Source organism: Macaca mulatta, chromosome 8 (assembly GCF_049350105.2).
Source record: "Macaca mulatta isolate MMU2019108-1 chromosome 8, T2T-MMU8v2.0, whole genome shotgun sequence".
NCBI lineage: Eukaryota > Metazoa > Chordata > Mammalia > Primates > Cercopithecidae > Macaca > Macaca mulatta.
In genome coordinates, this window is record NC_133413.1 from 58,189,073 (window position 1) to 58,204,033 (window position 14,961).

A 14,961-nucleotide genomic window follows, 5' to 3' on the forward strand; every position below is an offset into this window, starting at 1 on the left:
TGGTTCCCAGTATTTCAGAGCTTACTAAGGACAGTGCCGGTGTCTGCTGGTTGTCATGCAGAGCACAGCCACACACAGTGAGCATCTGCTCCTCAACTTGGGTGCTGGTGCCTGAGCTGCAGCTGCAGCCTTCTCTATAGATACATATCTATTTAACATTCCTTAAACAAAAATAACTGAAAGGACTTCTAGAGAGTATCCCCTTATCTTATAAAAGGACTCTCAGCCCAGAGAGCTTCTGTGCCTTGTCGATAGTGGCAGAGCTGGGATCCCAATGTTCCTGCCCTCCTGTTTTGAGTCACATTCTCCATAGAGCAGTTTGCCCTTTCCAGTTCTGTGTTAATCAGCCCCGTTCTCACTTGCATCCTGCCTCAAGTCACTTGAGCAGCCTCTGGGTTCTTCCACAGCTCCCTGTTCTCTGAAATGAGGCCCATCCTATGCCTGATGCCGAGGCTGCTCTACACTCTTCACACCCACTCACCTCCTCCAAACCTCAGGCCAGCGCAGGCGCTCTGTCCCGCATCCCTTACCCACAACTATGCTCTCCGGTCTCTACCTTGAAATGTTTCTTGAATGTGTTTTCACATGCTGACAGAAGCCAAAGAGACAAAGAGGGTGGCAGCATCTGAGGACTGGGACCAGGCATGGAGGGGAGGGCACCAGGATGGACTTGGAAGCCCATGTCTCATCCTGAGGCAGCCACTACCAGGGTTGCAGGTTTCTCAAGATAACTAGAAAGTTGAATTTTATGTAAAGTCTTCCAGTTCTTAATTTTAGTTACTAGTTTCTGAAAACGTTAACACTATATAAACAAAAGAAAACATGCTAGCCAGTGAGCACTACTTTGCACCTTCACTCCTTCCTCTCAGGCATTTGTCATTGATTAGGGCGGTGGACTCCCACTGGGTCTAAAGAGACTGTCTAAAAGTTCTCTCTTCAAGCGAACTCCTCACAAAACCCTTTCCCTCACCAATGCCGTTAGAGAAAATAATTTTTATCAAATTTTTAATTTTTTCCTAAATATGTTTAATTTTAAAGTAAGAATAATGCAACAAATAGTCTTTCCTCTTATCCCTGCTTTCTCCTATTGCTATGGTCTGAATGTTTGCATCTCCCCCAAAATTCATATGTTGAAATCTTCACCCCCAAGATATTAGGGGGTGGGACCTTTGGGATTAACATCCTTATAAAAGAGGCCCGAGAGAGTCATTAACCCTTCCACCATAGGAGGTTGCTTGGAAAAGACAGCCGTCTATGAGGCAGCAGGCCCTCGCCAGATGCCAAACCTGCTGGTGCTTTGATCTGGGACTTCCCAGCCTCCAGAACTGTGAGCAATACATTTCTATTGTTTATGACCCCCCCAGTCTGTGGTATTTTTGTTAGAGCAGCTCAAATGGACTAAGACACCTATCTTGTCTTTCTCTCTTATTATCTTCTAGCCTCCTTCCAGTGTCTCAGCTGTGGAAAACCTCTTTCCCATCCTAGGGTTTCATACATGCTATGCTCTCTATTTTCAGTGTTCTCTCAGCCTTTGCATGACTCGTTGCTTCTCTCTGTTTAGGCTCAGCTTAAAGATCACCTTCCTTTAAGAAGCCTTCCCTGACGACCCTGACTAGACCATCCTTCCACCCCAGTGCTATCTCTCACAGCACTCTTTATTTCCTTTCTAGCACTCACACAATCTGTGGTTGCACATTTGTGTGTGATTGGTCTCTCTTGCCAAGGAGCACAGACGGCAGGGACTGTTTGCCCACTATCCTGTACCTAGCACCTCACAGAGGGTCTATCCAGGAGGCAGTCCTGTTGTATTTAGCACATGAATGAATGGATCATTGATTTACTAGAAACCCTAAGAAGGCCAAGGCACTGTTTTGGAGCACAATGACAAACCCCCAAGTGCTTTTGTTATCAAGGATCTTGTGACACTTATTTCATGGCTGTGCAGCCCTTCATGCCTCACTGCGTGTGTTGTACTTCCATTATCTGGCTTGGCAATTTTGTACTTGGCTCATTTCTTGTGTTCAAACAAATCAAGATGTCTCAAGAAATAACAACTCACACTTAAGTCTACAAATTCAGAATGGATAGTTTCCAAATACTCTCAAGACTTACAAATAAGGGCGAAAGACCCATTTTGTTTTCTCACACGACGCATGCTAATCATCTAGAGAATCTTTATTTCCGGTGGGAATAAATCGAAGAAACAGAAGACCAACTTTCAAAATAGCAGAATGAGGACACAGTGGATTCTCTCTCCAACAAACATTTAGCTGGAGAAAATTATGAAAGACAAGCATTTAAAATCTCTAGAAATTGTCCTCAGGGCATACAGCAAATGGAGAAACATTCCATGAATGGAATCAAAAATAACTATTAAATCTAAGTGAGAACGGCAAGTCTACGGTCTGTGAGCCACAACCCACTCCCCAACCATCCAAACTCATTTTATAGAAACTAACTTGGGGCTCTACTCCAGGGAGTCTAGTCACGAAGATGGTCCCCTCTTCCCCCAGCTCCCAGTGTAGGGTACATTTCACCCTTCATGGCCAGCCTTCAACATTTCTCATCACCCACCAAATGAGTCAGGCCAAGATTACGGACCTGATTGTCCCACTCCAGCTCACCCGTAGGTTGGAGGCTTCGTGCTAGAGAGGCAAGCCCAGAAGACTAGTTGGGGGAGGTGGGAAAGGCAATAGAAACTGCATTTGGGGAGGTCCAGATGTTTGATTTAGCCGATGAAGATTTCAAACCAGCCATTATAACTATGTTCAAAGAACTAAAGGAAACCATGTCTAAAGAATTAAAGGAATGTATGTTAATATTAACAATGTCTAATCAAATAGAGCATCAATAAAAAGATATAAACTATGAAAAGAACCAAATAGAAATTCTGGTGTTGAAAAGAACAACCACCAAAGTGAAAAATTCACCATAGGGGCTCAATAATAGATTTGAGACGGCAGAGCAAAGAATTCGTGGACTTGAAATTAAGATAATGAGGCAGGTCATGGTAGCTCACGCCTGTAATCCCAGCATTTTGGGAGGCCAAGGCTGGTGGATCACTTCAGCTCAGGAGTTTGAGACCAGCCTGGGCGACATGGAAAAACCCCATCTCTACAAAAAACACACCAAAAAATTAGCTGAGTATGGTGGACTTGGGAGGCTGGAGTGGAAGGATCACTTGAGCCCGGGAGGTCGAGGCTGCAGTAAGCCAAGATTGTGCCACTGCACTCCAGCCTGGGTGACAGAGTGAGACCCTGTCTCCAAAAAAAAAAAAAAAAAAGAGAGAAATTAAGATTATGTAATCTGAAAGAGAGAAAAGAATGGAGAAAATGAAAGAGAACCTCATAAAAATGTTGGACATGATTAAGTGCACCAAAATGTGTGTAATGAGAGTGCCAGAGAGAGGATGATGCAGAAAATATTTGAAGAAATAATGGCTGAGCACTTATCAAATTTGATGCAAAATTTTAATAAGTTAAAATGTGTAATGTATTACATACACCTAGACACCTCAAAGTCAAAATGTTGAAAACCAGAGATAAAGAGAAAATCTTGAAAATAACAAAAGAAACATGATTCATCATATATTAATACAAGGGAACCCCAGTGACAGTCCAGCTGACTTCTCATCAGAAACAATGGAGGCCAGAAGGCACTGGGATATATCTTCAAAATGCTGAAAGAAATTAAATTGCTTACACCATACTTACTTTCTGGCCTTTAATTCCTGAGGTTAGGTGAGTAGGATTGAACATGAATTATTTTATCTTAGCTCGCCTTTTCATTTTTATAGAAACCAAAGACGGCAGTTGTTCACCTTCATTTTGAAGTATTCTAGCTTTTTACTTGTTTGGACTAGACCTAATTATTAGCTACAGAACCCTAATTTTTATATAAAATTTCCTTCAGTCACAGAACCATGAGAAATTAGTTTGTACTATATAAATATCTTATAGCCGCTACAAATTAAATAATGTCATACGTATCTGTGGAAATGTTAAGACTAGTTATCTTAAAATAGGCGATACATTCTTTCACATATCACTTGCTAAATACTGCTAATACACAGTGGGAGGACCTAAAATCCTGTTTTTCTGCATCAGGTGACCACTCAGGTATTTCCTGGCATTCTTGGGTATAAAAGATCATATTATCAAGGAGATTGAACACAGTAGTAATTTATATATGGTTTTGATATGTTAAAATACATATTAGAAAAAATATTGCTAACAACATTTTGGTGTTAGTGCTAATTTTTGAGAAACACCTATTAATACTTTGAGAGTATTAGTGTTTGATGACACATAAATTTTGTGCATTTTTTTAAAAAACATAATTTGGAAAAGCTTTAAATTGAAGGTTATTTGAAATAACCTCTTATTTATTTATGCCATGGTTTCCCTAGTCACTTTAAAAATTCATCACTTTTTAATTACTGTGTTTGAAAGGTTGATTAACCAATTTTTAAGTATTCATAGTTTTTTCTTCTTCTAGTTCTGTAGGCCTTTAAACTGTGCTGTCCAATAGGGTGGCTACTAACCACATGTGATTATTTATATTTAAACTAATTAAAATTAAATAAAATTAAAAATGTAGTTCCTCAGTCACATTAGCCACATCTCAAGTGCTCAGTAGCCACATATGGCTAGTAGCTACCACATTAGACAACATAGACATAGAACGTTTATTCCATACTTGCAGAGAGTTCTCTTAGAACACAGTGCTTTAGAATGATGGTCTATTCCTTATTGCTGACTACAGTGGTATATAAATCAATTTCACCTGCACTTGAATTCTAATGGAGGTTTAGCTCTGGAAATTAGGCTGGTATTTCCCCACTTTTGTAAATTTAAAGAGATATTTATATCAAATATGCTTATATATTCATTTCATTTTATTGTTAGTTTGCTTATTTAATGTTGTAAGGTTTTTGGGCAAGATAGTAAACCTTTCTGATCTTCAGTCTTCTATGTGCTAAATAGGGATAATAATAGCCTAGCTCCTAAGGGCCTTTTGAGGAGAAGAATGCAAACAGAACAGGATCTGGCACTAACCCACATACACTATGAAAAAAAATTAATGTTTGTATTTTAAGCTTCAGATTTGTGGGAGTAATGTGTATAGCAACATACAACGAATGCAGTAGGAGTTAATAACAAAAACATAAAAATCCCTATAAAATTTGAAAAATACTTCCTATTGGGTCAGAAAAGAAATAATGACAATTTTAAAATATCTACAACTAATGAAAAGTAAAAATACTAAATATTAAAATTTATGTGATGTCATTGACTTGATATTTAGAATAAATTTTAGTCAAATTAGCTCAACTTTAAAAAGAAGAAAGGGGCCAGGCGCGGTGGCTCACACATGTAATCCCAACACTTTGGGAGGCAAAGGCAGGCAGATGACCTGAGGTCAGGAGTTCGAGATGAGCATGGCCAACATGGTGAAACCCCATCTCTATTAAAAATACAAAAATTAGCCTGGTGTGGTGGTGCACGCCTGTAGTCCCAGCTACTTGGGAGGCTGAGGCACAAGAATCACTTGAACCTGGGAGGCAGAGGTTGCAGTGACCCGAGATCATGCCATTGCACTCCAGCCTGGGCAACAGAGGGAGACTCAGTCTCAAATAAATAAATAAAAATAAACAAAAAGAAGAAAGGACTGGACACAGTGGCTCATGTCGATAATCCCAGCATTTTGAGAGTCCAAGGCAGGAGGATTGCTAGAGGCCAGAAGTTTGAGACCAGCCCAGGCAGCATAACAAGACCCCGCCTCTTCAAAAGGAAAAAAAAAAAAAAAAACAGGCATGGTAGCATGTGCCTGTAGTCCTAGCTACTCAGGAGGCTGAAGTAGGAGGCTAGCTTGAGAGAAAGGCTGCAAATTAATGAGCTAAGCCTCCAACATGAGAAATAGGAAAGGAACAATAGAATAAGTCCAAAGAAAATGGATAAAAAGATTATAAATATGAGTAGAAATTAATGACATAAACAGTGACTAAACAAAAGCGAGAAATGATAATCTATGGTAAAATTGATAAAGAGAAGATAAATAATAGTAAAAAGGAAAATTAGGGATAGCAGTCCCATCAGGGATTGGAAACATAGATGTGCTTACTTTGGCAGCACGTATACTGTAATTGGAAAGATACAGAGAAGATTAGCATGACCTCTGGGCAAGGATGACATGCAAATTCATGAAACATTACGTATTTTTTAGTAATATTAATAAAACTTGAAAAACTGTAAGATTACTGTAGCATCTTTATGCCATTAAGTTTGAAAATAGACAAGATGGAAAAATCCCTGGAAAAATACATTACCAAAATATCTTAAGAAAAAAATTTGAAAATTCAAATAGTCCAATTATCATTAGAGATGTTGAGCTGGTAGTTTTGAATCTTCTCAGGAAAGAAAACACTAAACTAAATGATTTTATTACCTAATTATTTCTAACTGTCAAAATAACAGATTGAGTCTTAGACTTAGAATTTGTATCAAAAATTTTCAGAAGAAAAGGTAATCAACTTGTTCTGTGAAGCTGATATAAATGATCTTGATACCAAATGTAGTATGAAAAATAAAATTAAAGACCAATATCATTAATGGACCTAGAGACAAAAATTCTAAATAAGACATAGCAAATAGGATCTTGGCTTTACATCAAGAGTGAAAAACTACTTTAATACTCAGAAAGAATTTGTAATTGTCATTTGCCACATTAACATGTTAAAGGGGGAAAACAGTTCTTTCAGTTAATACAGATAATGCATTTGATAAGATCCAACACCCATTATGATTAAAAAAGAAAATTCCTTAGCAAACTAGGAATCCCTAACTGGATGAAGGACATCTACAAAAAAACAAAAATGAACAACCACCAACAATAAAAGCAAACATTAGTGACTGTAAAACATTGAAGACTTGGCCGGGCGCGGTGGCTCAAGCCTGTAATCCCAGCACTTTGGGAGGCCGAGAGGGGCGGATCACGAGGTCAGGAGATCGAGACCATCCTGGCTAACACGGTGAAACCCCGTCTCTACTAAAAAATACAAAAAACTAGCCGGGCGCGGTGGCGGGCGCCTGTAGTCCCAACTACTCGGGAGGCTGAGGCAGGAGAATGGCGTGAACCCGGGAGGCGGAGCTTGCAGTGAGCTGAGATCCGGCCACTGCACTCCAGCCTGGGCGGCAGAGCGAGACTCCGTCCCAAAAAAAAAAAAAAAAAAAAAAACATTGAAGACTTTTTCTTTACAGTTGGAACAAAATAAGGATGCCCAGTCACTGGCATCTCTTCAGCATTGCCCTGAAGGTCCTAAAAGGCAGCCATAAAACAAAATAAGAAGCAAAATTGGAATTATGAAATTATTGCATAAAAGTACATTTAAAAGGATTATAAATAGTAATAAAGTTTAGTAAAGATGATGGATTACAAAAGTTCAATATACAAGGCCATTGTATATTGATCACACACCAGCAACACACAACAACAAACAAAACACCATTTAAAATAGAACACAAACCCATAGACAGTCTAGGCATAGATCTAACAAAACATGTACAAGAGCTATATGGAGAAACTTACAAAATTTTATTATAAAAATTGATCTAAGTACCCCACCAAGAAAAGATTTATCTACCAGTCACTCTACCATGCCCTAAATTACTGTATCATGTGAATGACTTTAATGTTCACAACAGTCCTCTGAATTAGATTCTCTTATTTTGTCTTAAAAATGAGTAAAATCAAGCTCATACAGATAAGCAACTTTTGCAAGATCCAGAGTTGTTAACATAATGCTGCCCCCCTGGGAAGCCACTTATGTTCCATTGAATGTGATAAAATTTATGGTAAATATGTGGTAGTTCAGGAAAAGCAAGTAAATCATGGGGATACTATGCTGCTCAGACCAGTCACACTAGCACTGATTTTAGGAAATAGCGTTTCACTGGGCAGAAAGCATTGACAAGTAGGTGGAATTCAACGCAGGCTGCTGATAAGCTGACGCTGGTCTGGGCAGTCTGTGGAATGCCACAGTTCCAATCCAGTTGAACCAGTGGGGTGATGACTCCACCTCGGGCCTGAGCCAGCCTGCCTCTGAGCTGCAGCTGTGTGAGCAGAACAGAGTGGGAGAGTGTGTGTGATGGGTGTGAATACCAGGAGAAGAGTGATAACTCGTCTCTAGGGCAAAAGAATAGACAGAAGCACCCTTCCTTGTTATTTGAGACAAAGGAAAATGTCAGGGCAAACTTAAAGGTAGTAGCCAATTCCACACCTCTCCCTTTTCAACACAATCAGAAATATAGAAACTTTGTATTTGGATCTGTGGGGATTTTTGTATTTGTCTTGACTTTTGTATAGGTTAAAAAAATAACATGTAGGCCAGGCGCGGTGGCTCACGTCTGTAATCCCAGCACTTTGGGATGCCAAGGCGGATGGATCACGAGACCAAGAGATCGAGACCATCTTGGCCAACATGGTGAAACCCCGTCTCTCCTAAAAATACAAAAATTAGTCGGGCGTGGTGGCCTACACCTAAAGTCCCAGCTACTCAGGAGGCTGAGGCAGGAGAATTGCTTGAACTCAGGAGACAGAGGTTGCAGTGAGTCGAGGTTGCACCACTGCACTCCAGCCTGGCAACAAAGTGAGACTCTATCTCAAAAGAATAAATAAATAGGCCAGGCGCGGTGGCTCAAGCCTGTAATCCCAGCACTTTGGGAGGCCGAGACGGGCGGATCACGAGGTCAGGAGATCGAGACCATCCTGGCTAACACGGTGAAACCCCGTCTCTACTAAAAAATACAAAAAACTAGCCGGGCGAGGTGGCGGGCGCCTGTATTCCCAGCTACCCGGGAGGCTGAGGCAGGAGAATGGCGTAAACCCGGGAGGCGGAGCTTGCAGTGAGCTGAGATCTGGCCACTGCACTCCAGCCTTGGCGACAGAGCGAGACTCCGTCTCAAAAAAAAAAAAAAAGAATAAATAAATAAAATAAAATAACATTTAAAGCAAAGTCTTGGGGGTATCAGTAGGAGACGACCAGGCCTTAACGTAATCACATGTGGAGGGTCAGGGGCCACCATGGGTTGTTCTGTAACAGGAGAACCTGGAGACTCCTAGGAAATGCAGCCTGGTCCTACCTCCAGTTCCCTTCCATGTCCTGGTCCCCAAGGAAGTCCCCTTGGACTTCTCTATTTAGATATGGAACGGAGAAGCAAGTCATGTGAGGAGTTAACTAGGAGGTAAGGAGGACTTTAAATGGTATATAGACAAAAAAAAGACATTATAAATTCAACATCAAAATGTATACTTTTATACCTGCTCTCAGGTAGCATACTGTAAACTAAAAAAGACCTCAGACGTGGAGAGAAGGGAGGGAAACAAAGCATGATTGGACTGTGAATGGAAAAATTAGTTCTCATCTAGAAATCCATGCCCAGCCAAACTGCCCATAAAGTTTGTGGATCGATTACCAACAACTTTATGAATGGTTTTAAAATTTTTACCTCACACTCTTTTTTCAGAAAACTGGAAGACAGGAACTACTGAATTGAAGAAGTCAATTAAAAGATATGGGTGTAGGAAATAGCAGCTCCAACATAGCAGAGCAGCAAAGGGGAACCTGCAGATTTTGTGCCAAGAGATCCCGGGATGATATTGTGCCCAGGTATAGATGCTGACCCATTCAGATTGAAGCACAGTAGAAGGATCCAGAAGAGCTCTTCAGGGTAGAATACCTGTGAAGTTCAGCATCCTAAGAGAAGATCTTGGTAATTGACTGAGGTTTAGGGTTGATTTTGTGATAAGTACATAAAAAACTAATTTTAAAATGAATATAGGGAGCCAGGTGTGGTGGCATGTGGCTGTAATCCCAGAGCTTTGGGAGCCAGGGTGGGAGGCTTGGTTGAGGCCAAGAATTTGAGAACAGCCTGGACAACATAATGAGACCCTGTCTCTCCAAAAAAATAAGTAAATAAATGTATATCAGAAAAGAAATTGTTTTATTATATTAAAGCCAATAAATTTGACATGTGGTATTTTCATTATCAACTAGGTCAAATTATTGTTTCTTTTCTCTGTGATTTCCTGTTTGACTTGTGAGTTAAAAAAACGTGAAATTTCCAAATGTAAGAAGATTTTTAAAATATATATTTCTTTCTTGGTTTCTCATTTAATTGTATTTTAGGCAAAGAGTGTGTTCTATATTATAAGATACTTTGAAATTAACTGTGACTTGCTTTATGGCCAAGTGTGTAGTGAGAATTAATTAGAGAGGAAGGGAGAGAATCTGTGTCACCCCTGCTGGGGTACACTGACCAGATCATAGCTTACTGCAGCTCCCAACTACTTGGCTTAGACTGTCTTCCTGCCTCAGCTTCCTGAGTAGCTGGGACTATAGGCACCACCACTGTGCCCAGCTTGCTTATTTATTTGTTTGTTTGTTTGTGTGTTTGTTTGTTTGTTTTTGAGACGGAGTCTCGCTCTGTCCCCGAGGCTGGAGTGCAGTGGCGCAGTCTCGGCTCACTGCAAGCTCCGCCTCCCGGGTTCATTCCATTCTCCTGTCTCAGCCTCCCAAGTAGCTGGGACTACAGGCACCTGCCGCCATGCCTAGCTAATTTTTTGTATTTTTAGTAGAGATGGGGTTTCACCGCATTAGCCAGGATGGTCTCAATCTCCTGACCTCATCATCCGCCCGCCTTGGCCTCCCAAAGTGCTGGGATCACAGGCGTGAGCCACTGCGCCCGGCCTATTTTATTTTTTATAGAGATAACATCTCGCTTTGTTGACCAGGCTGGTCTTGAAGCCTGGCTTTGAGCAGTCCTCCCAACTCAGCCTCCCAAAGTGCTGAGCTTACGGATCTGAGCCACCTCATCCAGCCTCTTGTCACCTCTTATAAATCTTCCATGTGTGCTTGAAAATGCATTTTTTCTAATTACGGGCAGTTTTTCTAATTGTTTATCCAACAAATCAAACTAGTTAGGTATATGCAAATTTTCTAATTTTTTACTAACTTTTTCATCTGTTGACTTACCAATAATTGGCAGAGATGTGTTAAAATCTTCCACAGTGGTGGTGGATTTTTTCATTTCTCTGTGTAGTTTTATTAATTTATGCTTAATGTATTTTGAGGCTAGTAAGAGCATAAAAGTTTATAATTGTATGTCTTCCTGGTGAATTAAACCTTCTTATCTATATTAGTGACCTCTCTATCCTTAATAATACTTTCTTTTTTTTTTTTTTTTTTTTTGAGACAGAGTGTCGCTCTTGCCCATGTTGGAGTGCAGTGGTGCGATCTCGGCTCACTGCAAGCTCTGCCTCCCGGGTTCACGCCATTCTCCTGCCTCAGCCTCCCGAGTAGCTGGGACTACAGGGGCCCACCACCACCCCCAGCTAATTTTTTGTATTTTTAGTAGAGACAGGGTTTCACCATGTTAGCCAGGATGGTCTCGATCTCCTGACCTCGTCATCCGCCTGCCTCGACCTCCCAAAGTGCTGGGATTACAGGCATGAGCCACCATGCCCAGCCAGTAATACTTTCTTAAAATCTATTTTGCTTACCATCAAAACCACCTTTTCAGCTTTCTTTTGGTTAATATTTGCCAGAAACATTTTTTTCTGTCCTTTTACTTTGAACTTTTCTGTGCTTTGGAAGGTTTTCTGTCACCAGTTTATTGGAAGACATTTTTTCTTCCTTCAAACAACATGACAAGTTCTGTCTTTGACATGTTTAAATCATTTTTGTTCCATTTCTAATATGCAAGGACTTTATCCTTTCACATATCACTTTATATTTTATTGGCGATTTAATGTTTTTTCTGTTTTCCTTTTTGTTTGTTTTCCTATATTTCTCATTCCATTTATTTCCTCTAGTGATTAGGAGGTATATTCCCTGTTTCTGGTCTTTGGTGATTATCCTTGAAATTGTACCGCATATACTATTGTTAAGTTAATATCTTAACTCCAGGCTTAGAGTGATATGAGGACTTGGGAACATTTGAGCTCCAGTCACTGCCTGTTTGATTTCATTGCTATCCATTTTCAGTTTTTCAGCTCTACAGCTTTAATATTATTGATTGTGTTGTTATTCTATCCTGTGTTTATTCTGGGTTGTTTGTATTTTTGCTTATTAGTCCTTCTTGTGTCTCAGGCCTTTATTCCACGATAATTTCCTTATTCCTAAAGTACATAATTTAGAAATCATTTTATTTGTTTTTTGAGACAGGATCTCACTCTGCCTCCCAGGCTGGAGTACAGTGGCACAATCGTAACTCACTGCAACCCTCAAACTCTTGAGCTCAAGGGATCCTCCCGCCTCAGCCTTCTGAGTGGCTGAGACCACAACCATGTGCCACCATACCCAGCTAATGTTTTTATTTATTGTAGAGACAGGGTCTCACTTTGTTGCCCAGGCTGATCTCGAACTTCTGGGCTCAAGTGATCCTCCTACCTCAGCCTCCCAAAGTGCTGGTGTCAACCACTGCACCTGGTCTAGAAATCATTTTAGTAATTAGTAAAATAGTAAATACGTCAGGTTCTGTAGGTAGAAAATGCTCCTAGTTTTTCTTTGTCTAAAAATGTCCCAGGCCAGTCGTGGTGGCTCACACCTGTAATCCCAACACTTTGGGAGGCCGAGGCAGGCAGATCACTTGAGGCCAGGAATTCGAGACCAGCCTGCCCAACATGGAGAAACCCCATCTCTACTAAAAATACAAAAATTAACCAGGTGTGGTGGTGGGGCTCCTGTAATCACAGCTACTCAGGAGGCTGAGGCAAGAGAATCACTTTAACACAGGAGATGGAGGTTGCAGTGAGCCGAGATTGCTCCACTGCACCCCAGCCTGGGCAGCAGAGCGAGACTCCATCTCAAAAAAATAAATAAATAAAAATTAAAAAATTCAAATGTCCTTATTTTACCGTCATTCTTGAAAGGAGTTTTGCTGATACACTTCTGAGATGGCTTTCAGAATTCTGAAAATATTCCACTGTCTTCTGGCTTCATTCATTGTTCTGTAGAAGGTTGATTTAAGTCAAATTTGTATTCTTTTGCAGATGTACTGTCTTCTAAATCTCACTGTGTGTGCTTTGAAAATCTTATTTGTGTGCTTCTTGCTTTTAACAGCTCATAGTCTTTGGTATTCTCTAGTTTCATTATGGTGAGTTTATTAGTTGGATTTCCATTTAGTTGTACTGCTTGGTATTTGTTTGGGTTTTTTCTCCCCGATTTGTTTTTGTTTTTGAGACAGGGTCTTGCTGTGTTGCCCAGGCTGGAGTGCAGTGACATGATCACAGCTCACTTAAGCTTCAACTTCCTGGGCTGAAGTGATCCTCCCACCTCAGCCCCTAAAGTAGTTGGGACTATGGGTGTGCGCCATCACACCCAGCTAACTTTTTAAAAAATTTTTCCTAGAGAAAAGATCTCACTACATTGTCCAGGCTGGTCTTGAACCCCTCAGTTCAAGTAATCCTCCCACCTCAACCTACCAAAGTGCTAGGATTATAGGTGTGAATCACTGTGGCCAGCTTTACTTGGTATTTGTTTTTCTTCCTGTATCTTAGATCAGGTGGGAAAAATTCTCAGTCACTATAAATCTACATGTTATTGCTTCCCCTCCTCTGTCTTGTTTTACTGAAATTCCTATTAGACATGTTAGACCTTCTCACTGTCCTCTGTATTTCTGCACCTTCTCTCATGTTTTTTTCCTCTCACTTCTCAAGCTATATTCTGAGTAATTTATTCAGATTTATACCTCAGATCTGATATATACACTCTTCAGATGCATATAGCCATTTGTTACACCTACTCAATGAATATTTTTATTTCAGTAAATGTAGCTTTCCTTTTTGAAAGTGTGATTTCATCCTTCTTCAAATCTATCAAGTCATTTTATGAGTTTCTTGTCTCCTATTCATATTTTGGGGACTTTTTACCTCTTTAAAACAGTTATTCTATATTTTCTATCCATTAATTCTAATATCTCAAGTCCCCAGCAGGTCTAGTGTTATTTCTTTTGACTGTTCCCACATGATGGTTTGTTTCTGAGTGTTTGATTTTTATTTGAGCACATCTTTGTTTGGCCTTTACTCCATGGTGAACTAGCAATCCAAGTAAAGGTGCTATTTTTCAGACAGGATATATTTTTGCTTCTCTTGCAAACCAGCTGGCCCTGTGGGCCTGGGAGACTTCATCAAGGAGTCTACAGTTCTTGACCCTTTTGCCAAGGCAGCACTTAAGGCTCCTGACTTCATCTGTTCTCCTCCAACATGTATTTTTTTCACATTCTTATCTTTAGAATAGTTTTTATGTCCATTTTGTGATGTTATTTACTGACTATAATTTCTTCAGCCTCCATGAAATGTTTTCTGAGAATGTGTCATTTTTTGATAAATAAACTTCATTTACTTCAGTTATAAAACGAAAGGATTGGAAATTCAGTCATAAATAGGCTTTCATGAATAACACCATCTAAACTTAAAAACTAGGGGGAATCCCATCATGTCACTGGCTGTCCATTATGGCTGTGTTGCTGCAAGCTGGAACACCAGGTTTTATCCTGCTGGGGTATGCATGTCTCTAAATGTGTACTGTCTCAGAAAGCCTCATATTGTTGTTCTCACCGTAATGTTATCCTGCAGCTTTTCTCAGTATTGAGCATCCACACAAAACAAATATTTCTTTCATGGGAAACAGGGTAAAAATGGGAAAAGGACACTCTGTTTCTAGGTAATATATTTGGTTTAAGAGAATGGTCATCTTGATGTACTTTTCAGCCATATTTGGCTTAGGTTTTTGTTTCATGCCTGTGGATGGTGGTTCAAACACCTGCATGCACACATACAGAAAGAATGTCTTGAATTCAACTTTTTTTTTAGCCTGACTCACCCATTTAGGAAGATGACTACAGTGAATTTCTTTTTTTTTTTTCCCCTTGGTTTTTCTTTAATTTATTTAAATTATATTGG

The 14,961-nt window shown here is 40.1% G+C and overlaps 1 protein-coding gene and 1 non-coding gene across 49 annotated transcripts in view; both read left to right on the top strand.

The window, feature by feature from the left end:
• The window catches only part of SPIDR (scaffold protein involved in DNA repair), a 481,215-nt gene that overhangs the window by 400,177 nt on the left and 66,077 nt on the right, over positions 1 to 14,961 (top strand). The gene's annotated exons all lie outside the window — the stretch shown is intronic.
• Positions 6,116 to 6,222, top strand: LOC114680564 (U6 spliceosomal RNA). The gene has a single exon (XR_003732764.2). It is a non-coding gene; the product is annotated as a U6 spliceosomal RNA (small nuclear RNA).